General features: G+C 41.4%; 1 protein-coding gene across 1 annotated transcript in view; it reads right to left on the reverse strand.

Annotated features, from left to right (window-relative positions):
- Nucleotides 1-9206, reverse strand: part of FCHSD2 (FCH and double SH3 domains 2) — a 212918-nt gene that overhangs the window by 132627 nt on the left and 71085 nt on the right.

Genomic DNA, 9206 nt, shown 5'->3' on the forward strand with positions numbered 1-9206 from the left:
AGCTGAGTTTGGCAGCTCAGGACTGGAAAGCATATGGTACTTTTCCTCTTAACTGGGCATTTTCTGGCTTTTCTTAGTCTGTGTCAGGGTTTTAACAAACCTTGAGTAGCTGCTATGAAGCTTTATCATACTGAACATTAAACCCCAGACAGCCCGAGAGTTCCTCACTTTGGGTTATTTTGAACCAAGATAAGTAGGAAAAAACAACTGAGAATCTCTGTAACCTTTCCAGATTGCTGTGTCAGTGTTTTGTTCTGCTTTCTGAATGGGTTCTGTGTGAATTTTTTTACCAGACACTTGCAGCTTTCTCCTCATACTATTTCCAAAAATAGATATGGTAAATTCCCTGCTTTGCTTCCAGGTCAGGCCAAAAAAAAAAGGAGGAGGGGGAAAGGCAGGACTGAAAAATGGCAATAAAATCAGAGCAGGGTTATTTGGGACAAACTTAATAGGGCTCAGAGTAAGTTTATTCTTAAATAAGCAAAGTTAATATTTCTGGTTTGATATTTACTAATGGTTAGAAGACAAGCACTTGAATGCTAAGTTTATTTACATACTGATAAAACATATCAGAGGAGTCTGAGTTTACCACAAATGGAAGATTTTAAAGTCTATAATGGGAGCAAATACACAAAATACTAATGTGAAAGTAGCTGAGCACAGGACTGATCAGTTAGTTGGAAACTGATTTATGTTTCACACATTCACTCAAGTACTAGAGACAGTGTCTCAGTTTTTTTGTCCATCCAGTTTAACATAAGATTCTACTTCAATGATAAATGGAAGTAGTGACAGGACAAGGGGTAATGGATCAAAACTGGAGGAGGGGAGATTTAGGTGAGACATTAGGAGGAAATTCTGTGCTGTGAGGGTGGGGAGAGCCTGGCCCAGGTTGCCCAGAGAAGCTGTGGCTGCCCCATCCCTGGGGGTGTTGAAGGGCAGGTTGGATGGGGCTTGGAGCAGCCTGGGCTGCTGGGAGGTGTCCCTGCCCATGCAGGGGGGTTGGAACTAGATGATCTTTCATGGCCCTTCCAACCCAAACCATAGTAGGATGCTCCAATTCTATGAACATCAGGATTCCATCCTGCAAAGTCATTCTACGACCACTAGCATATCAAAGGGTGTATTTCTTACAGAAATATTTGCATTTCAGCACCTTCAGAAAAAAAACACACTGCTACTCAAATGGAAATTCTCCAGCCCTTAAAGCAGAAATAACGTGATTCAAAGAGCACAATTAAGCACAGGGGGAGGTGGATGCTCTGCTAGAATAAAATGTAAAGGTTGGAAGTTTTTAGGAAAAAAATCCCAAATTACACACTGATTTTCTAAGAGACTCACTCTGTGCAATGGAGACCAAGAGTCTTTGGACAAATAAGATGAAGTTGATTGCAAAAAGGGACCAGACAGAATAAAATAAGAAAAATTACTTCTAGAAATCATGCAGCTGTTCAGAATTGAATTCCAAGCAGTATGAAAGAAAATACAGGTCTACATCATGAATAATATCCTTGCAACAACTGGAATAAGCCAAAGAAACAAGTATTTAATATGGTCATCACTTCCAGTCAGCTCCCAATGTCTGTACAGCTCCAGTGTTAGAATAACAGCAGAATTCTTTACACTAAGCAAAGCAGCTGCTCATCCACTGCAGATGGAAAAGTCACATCCAAGAACATCAGGAACACATCTTAGATATGTCTTCTCTTGACAAATGCTTAAGAGACTATCATTAAAAACTGCTCATAACTTTTTGCTTTTATAACATCTATAGCAGGGAAAAGCTTACAAAACCCCCACTTTTACTCGTGGAGATGTTGTTTACAGCCAGTATTTTGTACAAGGGGTCTGGATTGTATTCCTGGTTCCCCTTGGCCTTTGTACATCTTCAGACAACACAGTCCAACAGTGCTTTATTCTCCTGCACCTGAAAACTCAGGTGCACTTTTCTGTCTTTGATGTGCCAAAGGTTGGACATCTCAATGCTTCTTGTTCAATATTAAACTAATAGAAATTATTTTGCTAGAAGATATCCATGTCATTTCTAAGCTCACTCCTACAAACAAGAGGTATACTGAAATTATAACCTAGCTGATAAATAACTGCTTTCCTCCCTTCCCTTATATTAAATCTTTTCCCAGTTAAATATAATATTTAAGGTTATAGAATATGAAAAAAGCCACCAAGTTACAAGCAGATTCAACTGCAAGGAATTTAACAAATGTACCTGACAAGGTTTGCAAAAAAAAATGCTGTTATGCTCATTTTCTGCCTCACAAAGGTTTTTCTGCACTCACCCTGTAGCTCCAAGTGATCTGAGCAAACATTAATTAATAGATGACAAAGTCATCTGGTTCTGTATTCTCCATTGTTCTTCAAAGGCCAATTGTTTCTAACTTAAATATAGGCTTCCTAGAAAGCCCTGAAAGGTTAAACAAAAACCTCTTCAGTCAAAATGCTTACAACTCTTGAGACAGCAAGCTATAAATTATTAAGTAGCTTGTCTAATTGCTTCATGATGGCATCCAAAGATCCTAGTCCCCCCCTACCCCCACATCCCAAGACGCAATTCCAGCTGGATGCACTTTCAGCACAGCCCATTATTCACAAGAGTCCCCTCTAATGTTAAAATGAGGTACCAGAGGTCAGGCTCCTAATAAGAAAACAAAGAGTAAGATTCCCATGCCCACATAACATCTTAAATCTCCAAGTTCCATCAACTGGAAAACCTAGGAAACCTCATCAATAAGTAATGGAGAAAGGAATTGGATTACACCAAACAGTCAGATTTTAAATCCCTCCCAAATTAAGTCATACATGGAGAAGTGCTCCTATAAACACTGCTCTGAACTGGCTGTAAATCAGAAACTTCAGCAAAGAATCAGGGAACTTTCTACTCTTCAGGCAGAGGAGGAAAGCAGAAAAAGTGAACTCGAATCCCAGTTGTTATGGAAGAGACAGGCAAAGCAGGAAAAAGCAGCACAAGTTAAAATAAAAACATGCCAGGTCATCAACATGCTCAGATTTTGCAATTCACCAGTTTGCTGGACTTAAAATAACACATTTCAAGCAGAGAAAACAGATATTTAATGACTCAGCATTTACAAACGACAGCAGGGTTTGAAAATCAAACTAAATAGCTCTTTTATTTAAGTAACACCATTTATTATTTCCTAAAGTACATAAATTAAACATCCACACCCAAATCCCCAAAAGATATGTGAAAATCTGAACTGCTGAAGAATGATTGGTTTGAAACTTCCTGTCTTCCTAATTTGTAGACATGAAATATTCATTCTTTCCTGCTCACCCTCTTTTGCTGTGAAGAAATTCTTCTTCTTTCTAGCAAAAAGCAATTGATTGATTTTAGTTTTCTCTCTCAGAAAACATGTCATCTGGCAGACACATCTGGCTTCCCTTAAGCTAGCACAACTGACCAACAACCACTTGAGGGACAGATCAGTCTTTCTGTGTCATTTTCATACTAAGACACATCATAATTCAAATTATTGTTAAGCTGATCGTACTGACATCGAAGCCATCTGTAAACAGCCATGTCCAGGGACACCAAATCATTGCTATACTAAGGGAAATACAAGAGCAGCTCCCTGCCCACTCAAAAGGTGATAAACGTGTAGCAGGAACGAGATGGCAGCAGAATAAGGTGGCAAAAAGTACATGGTGAATGAATTATCTCAAGGACATCACAGCAGTTGATGATTGACAGAGATCTCTTGATTTTTTCTCCACTGCTACCAAGCAGCAACCAGAAACACCACAGGTACTTACACAGCACTGAATAAGGGCTCAAAAAGGGCATTAAAATAGAAATATTCTATTGGCTCAATGCATCTCTTCCTTTAACTAGAAAGAAAAAAAGGCAGGGGAATTAAAAAACCAAACCATGTCCTTTATTCTTAACTTACTAACAATTACTTAGCCAAACTCTGGCCAATTGTTTTTTCCAATATGGACAAAAAAAAAACCCAGCAGCAAAAGGTACAAGTATGAAAGTTAAACCCAGCAACATGGGAATCTGACTGGCAGGGCTGGTTTACAAGCTATTTATGGGAGAAAGAAAAAAGAAGCGTGGAAGGGTTTGTTTTCCTTGCTCACAACACAGGAAGCGAAACTCAATCCATACTGAGTTTCTCCGTGCAAAGGTTGATGTGCAATAAAATGTGGCACCAAGTTTGTCTTTCCTACACCTTGGCTATCTCCAAAGCACTAAAACACACTTGGAACAGCATGTTCCATCCTTCTCCTCTGAAAACCAGCAATTAAAATTAGCCTGTGACTGTGTCTTTAGTCATCAGGGTACAAAAGATCAAGAAACATCATTGATATGTTCAAAAGTCAAAAAGATGGGTAGAGGGAACCAGCTTAACTCTTGTGATGAAGGGCTGGGAGGGGAAGTGTCCTCAGCACCCTCTTCTACCCTTCCCTTCTCCCCTCACTAAGAACTCAATTGTTTTCATTAATTGTTTTACACAGGTGAAATGGACCATTAGAAAACATTAGACAACACTTAATTTATCATTTATACCGGGATGAATGCAAATCATTTTGAGGTTTGAAGTTGTTGGTTGGTGGGGTGTTTTTTTTTCCTTCCCACACCCCTAATTAATATTCATGAGGATAATTTCACAAAGACAGTTATAAAACTATGTCAGAGGCAGCTTGGAAATATAGTTGTGCTAAAGCAGAAAGAGGAAATTCTCTCCCCACTCCCGCCCCTGAAAGGGGGGATTTAAACCCAAGGCAAACATTTACTGAATGATGGGGTTTTCTAATATTTTAATCGAGTTATTCATGACACAGAAATAACACTGTGGAAAACCAGATAACGTTATACAAAAGCTAAGTTCATTTGTTCTGGACAGGTGGCCAGTCTGCAACTCCGTGCCGGCATCCAAAGCCCGCCCACAATAGCACTAAAGACGATTATGCAAATGTTCCCTATTCCCTGCTATTTTCCCAGGAATGGGAGAAGGGCTCCATGTGGAAGAAGCAATTGTTTCCCAGTCATGTGGAAAACAAACCCAGAGAAAGAAGGGAGGGAATGTGAAGAGGAGATAGTGACACACAGCCTCACCCAAGCTGGTTTTCTGCTCTCTCTCTCAACTGCAAAATGCCTGAAGTGATAAGAGTGACGTGATTTCCATACGGGAGTGGGGATCCAGGGGTCAGGCAAAGAGTTCAGAGCCCAGGAAATGGATTCTTCATATGCTGCTATTCTACATTTTCCCTTGTGTTCCACCCTGGGACAAAGCAGTTTAAAGATGGTGACTCTCCTTCAGCTGTAATACATCACTTCAATGGGAGTGGTGGGGCCGTGTGGTGCTTCACTAGAACAAGCACACGAGTTTGTAAAATATGGGCAGCAGATCCTCCAGTTCTCTTGGAGCCAGAATTTTGTCCAGATTCTATGTTCTTGAAGGATATTTTTCCACATCTTGAAGGTCTTTTCCATCCTTAATGATTCTATGACTCGATCACAGAGTAATCAAAAAGCAACTGTGACATCACAGATCAGAGAATCACAGAACTACACGGGTTGGAAGAGACCTCTGAAGAGACCTCTTTAAACTGAGAGACAGGAGATTGAGGTTAGATATTAGGAAGAAATTATTCACTCTAAGGGTGGTGAGGAACTGGAAAGGGTTGCACAGGGAGGTTGTTGATGCCCCACCCCTGGAGGTTTTCAAGGCCAGGTTAGATGAGGTTTTATGCAACGTGATCTAGTGGTGGGTTCCCTGGAACGCAGGCACTGGAAGCTGCTCTCAGGTCTCCTTGGAGCCTTCTCTTCTCCAGGCTGAACACCCCAACTCTCCCAGCCTGGCTCCAGAGCAGAGCTGCTCCAGCCCTCCCATCACCTTCATGCCCCTTTTCTCTTCCTGTTCTAAAGGAACCAGAGTTTTTACAGATGGTATCAGAAGACTAAAATATGACATCATCATCATCTTAACCTTGCTCCAATGTAAAAAATAAATTTAAAAGCTTCCCTTATTCCTCAAAGAAGACAAGGCAACCAGAGTTAGAAGAAGCCTCAGCCTTTGCTGAGCATAACTTACAGGATCAGTTTAAAGTAAAATTAGTATTTAGCAATTTAAAGACCATATCTCCTCCACCTCAAGGAAACCAACACAGGTCTTCTCCCTGTTCCAGCCCTGTAGTTTGAAACAGGAAAGTCAAAAGCTGCCTCCAATACTGGAAGTTCTTTTTTATTTTGTGAAGTTCAGCTTTTCAGAACTTAGTTTTTAATGCTTTCTTTTTTTTGATTCACCTCAACCCTACCTAATCCTTGAGCCAGTTTTCCAAAGCATACATGCTTTGCTTTCCTGGTTGCTGGAAGTTTGTTTCCATTTCCAGTCACCTCCTCTTCTCCATTCAGATCCTAACAAGTGAAAGACTTTACACTGATCTTCAGTTCTAAGTACTTTCTTGGCACTTTCTGCCATTGCTTTAAAGCAACTAATAAATCCTTGTTACATCACTGATATTATTGTTGCTTTTCCTCATTCAACAGGATTTACAAATACAAGTGTTGAGTGAAGACTCTCGCTCCTCTGTTCCTGATATGTTCCCTGCCTTTGTCATGTCTCCTGCCAGACCATAATTACTTCACATTCATTTTAACACTCCTTAGAATTTATACTCTTACTTCTTCCCAAGCTACCAAGTGTTATGCATTTCCATCAACTCCACTGTTCTCTCTCCCTCCTTCTTGTTGGAAACTCCTCCAAGATCAGCTGTGGGGTTCTGGGCACTCTGTAGATCTTCAAAATATCCCTTTTATTTTTTTGTGTTTGCTTGTTCTCAATTACTACTTTTACTTGTCCTTCAGCACTGACATCTTCAATTCAAATACTTCTGTTCAGAATTCTCCTGTCTTGTGATACAACTCATTTCAGGTTTCTCTCTGCACACTCTTCTTACCGTTCTTCCCCTACTCAGGCATTTCTCTGTTCTCATTTTCAATACCAACTAGCTGGTCAGTCTCTTAAATTTCTTTTTTTCTTACCCTCACCCCCCTCTGTTACTTCTAACACTTTCCAGCTCAGCAGCTCTTCATTCTTCACCCACCTCTATTTCTTTGTCTTGGCCTGGAAACACAAAACTTGATCAGCCATTCCTATAATCTCATTTTTTATGCTGTTCCACAGCTCTTCACCATTCATTTCTTCATTCACCAGAGACAAAATTCCAACCCCCAACTCCTTTGTTTTCCTTCCTGTATCTGGCTCTTTCCATCTGTGCTTATCATAGATCTTCACTCTTGACACTTTCTTGGTTGGTCTTGGCTCCACTGGTGCCAGCACAAACTCTGGAGGTAATTCAGTGAGAGAGGAAGACTCCAACAGCCTTAGGAACATACCCTGATTTACTGCAAACTCCCTCCAGACTTATCAATTCTTGTTCACTGTCATGTGCAATTCACTGAATCTTCAGGGGACGGGGATTCTCCCAACACTAAACTCTATCCTTGCTTGTGTAAATGAACAGGAATTGCAGAGGGTGTTAAAAAGGTAAGAACAAGCATGGCTAAAAAAATAGACACGTTTCCCAGTTTAATTAAAGTGTGCCTGCAGGTCATGGCAGCATTTAAATTGCTTTGGGGGTTATCTCTGCATAGTAGAAGCATTTTTGCATATGAGAATACCACTACCAGCTGTCATCCCATGACCACATATAACTGGATTTTACTAAAAGTTCTACTCTGTCTTTCATTTAGTAAATGTTACGTATTAATTATTATTGGTCTTTGTTGTTGTTGGTTTTTTTTGTATAGAGAATATGTTGAGAGGGGGACAAAGGGCATCTGGGCTATGAAAAGAGGTTCATAGACAACAGCATTGACTAAAGGGCAAGCAAATCCAGCCTGCTGTAACAGAGTCCAATCCATAGCCTTATCCCCATCACCTTTTTTTCCACCCAAAATTCCTTTAATCACAACCAGAAATCACACTACATGAGTGGAAACACACCTCTAATGGGACCTGCATGTAGGTGCTCCCCTCTCTCCTCCTCTGCAATGACTTGACAAGTCCATTTGAGTGAAGAGACACTTGCTGAGCTGTACAGCCATGACTGGCCCAGGACAAGTCCCTGCTCCAGCTGATGCCAGCTCAGGGACACACAGACTCTTCTAGGCACTCTCAACAAACTCATGACTTCCAAAAATTGCAAAATGGTATGGTAGGGGTTGGAAGGGACCTCTGGAGATCATCCAGTCCAACTCCTGCCAGAGCAGGATCCCTTAGAGCAGATCCCACAGGAACACATCCAGGTGGGGTTGGAATCTCCCCGGGGATGGAGACCCCATAGCCCCCCTGGGCAGCCTGTCCCAGGGCTCTGCCACCCTCACAGGCAAGAACTATTTTCTCCCATTCAGGTCAAACCTCCTGTGCTCCAGTTTGTGCCCACTGCCCTCTGTCCTGTCCCTGGGCACCCCTGAGCAGAGTCTGGCCCCACCTCCTGACCCCCCTGGAGATCTTTACAAGCCCTGATCAGACCCCCCCTCAGCCTCCTTTTCTCTCAGCTGAGCAGCCCCAGCTCTCCCAGCCTTTCCTCACAGGCAGATGCTCCAGCCCCCTCAGCATCCCAGTGCCCTGTGCTGGGCTCTCTCCAGTGGTCCCTGATCCTTCTTCAGCAGGGGAGCCCAGAACTGGACCCAGTGCTCCAGGTGAGGCCTTACCAGGGCAGAACAGAGGGGGAGGGGGCAGAGTAGATTCTTATTAACAGGTAAGAATGCACTTAAAAAAACCAGAAAAGGTTGTGCTTCTAAAAATAAATAAATAACAAATTCTCTTTGGAAAATAAGATCCAAATAGGTGCTTTTTCCTCTTCACATCATCATTACACACATACCTGAGAGGAAAGAAAACCCACTTTCTCCTTTTTGGCATACAGAACCTGCATGATTAATTCAGCATATAATTAACACATGTTTGTCAACTCCTTGTTTCACTATGGGCCTCTTGCCCAATATTTTGTGTACAGCTACATGGATAGTGCCATTATTCATTATTCAAAGGTTTCTGCTGCAAAACAAAGATATCCTGGTAAATAAGAGGTTTGGACTCATTACAAGGTGAGTCATGTTTAAGTTTCCAGTCATTACAGGTAACCCAGTTATTCATTCTCAGAATATTTTTTGCTCATTGCAAATTATTTGGAGCTGTGCAGAGAAAAGTCTTTGCTAC

The sequence above is a fragment of the Chaetura pelagica genome, unplaced genomic scaffold (assembly GCF_000747805.2).
Source record: "Chaetura pelagica isolate M959 unplaced genomic scaffold, ChaPel_1.0 scaffold430, whole genome shotgun sequence".
NCBI classification, from domain to species: Eukaryota; Metazoa; Chordata; class Aves; order Apodiformes; family Apodidae; genus Chaetura; species Chaetura pelagica.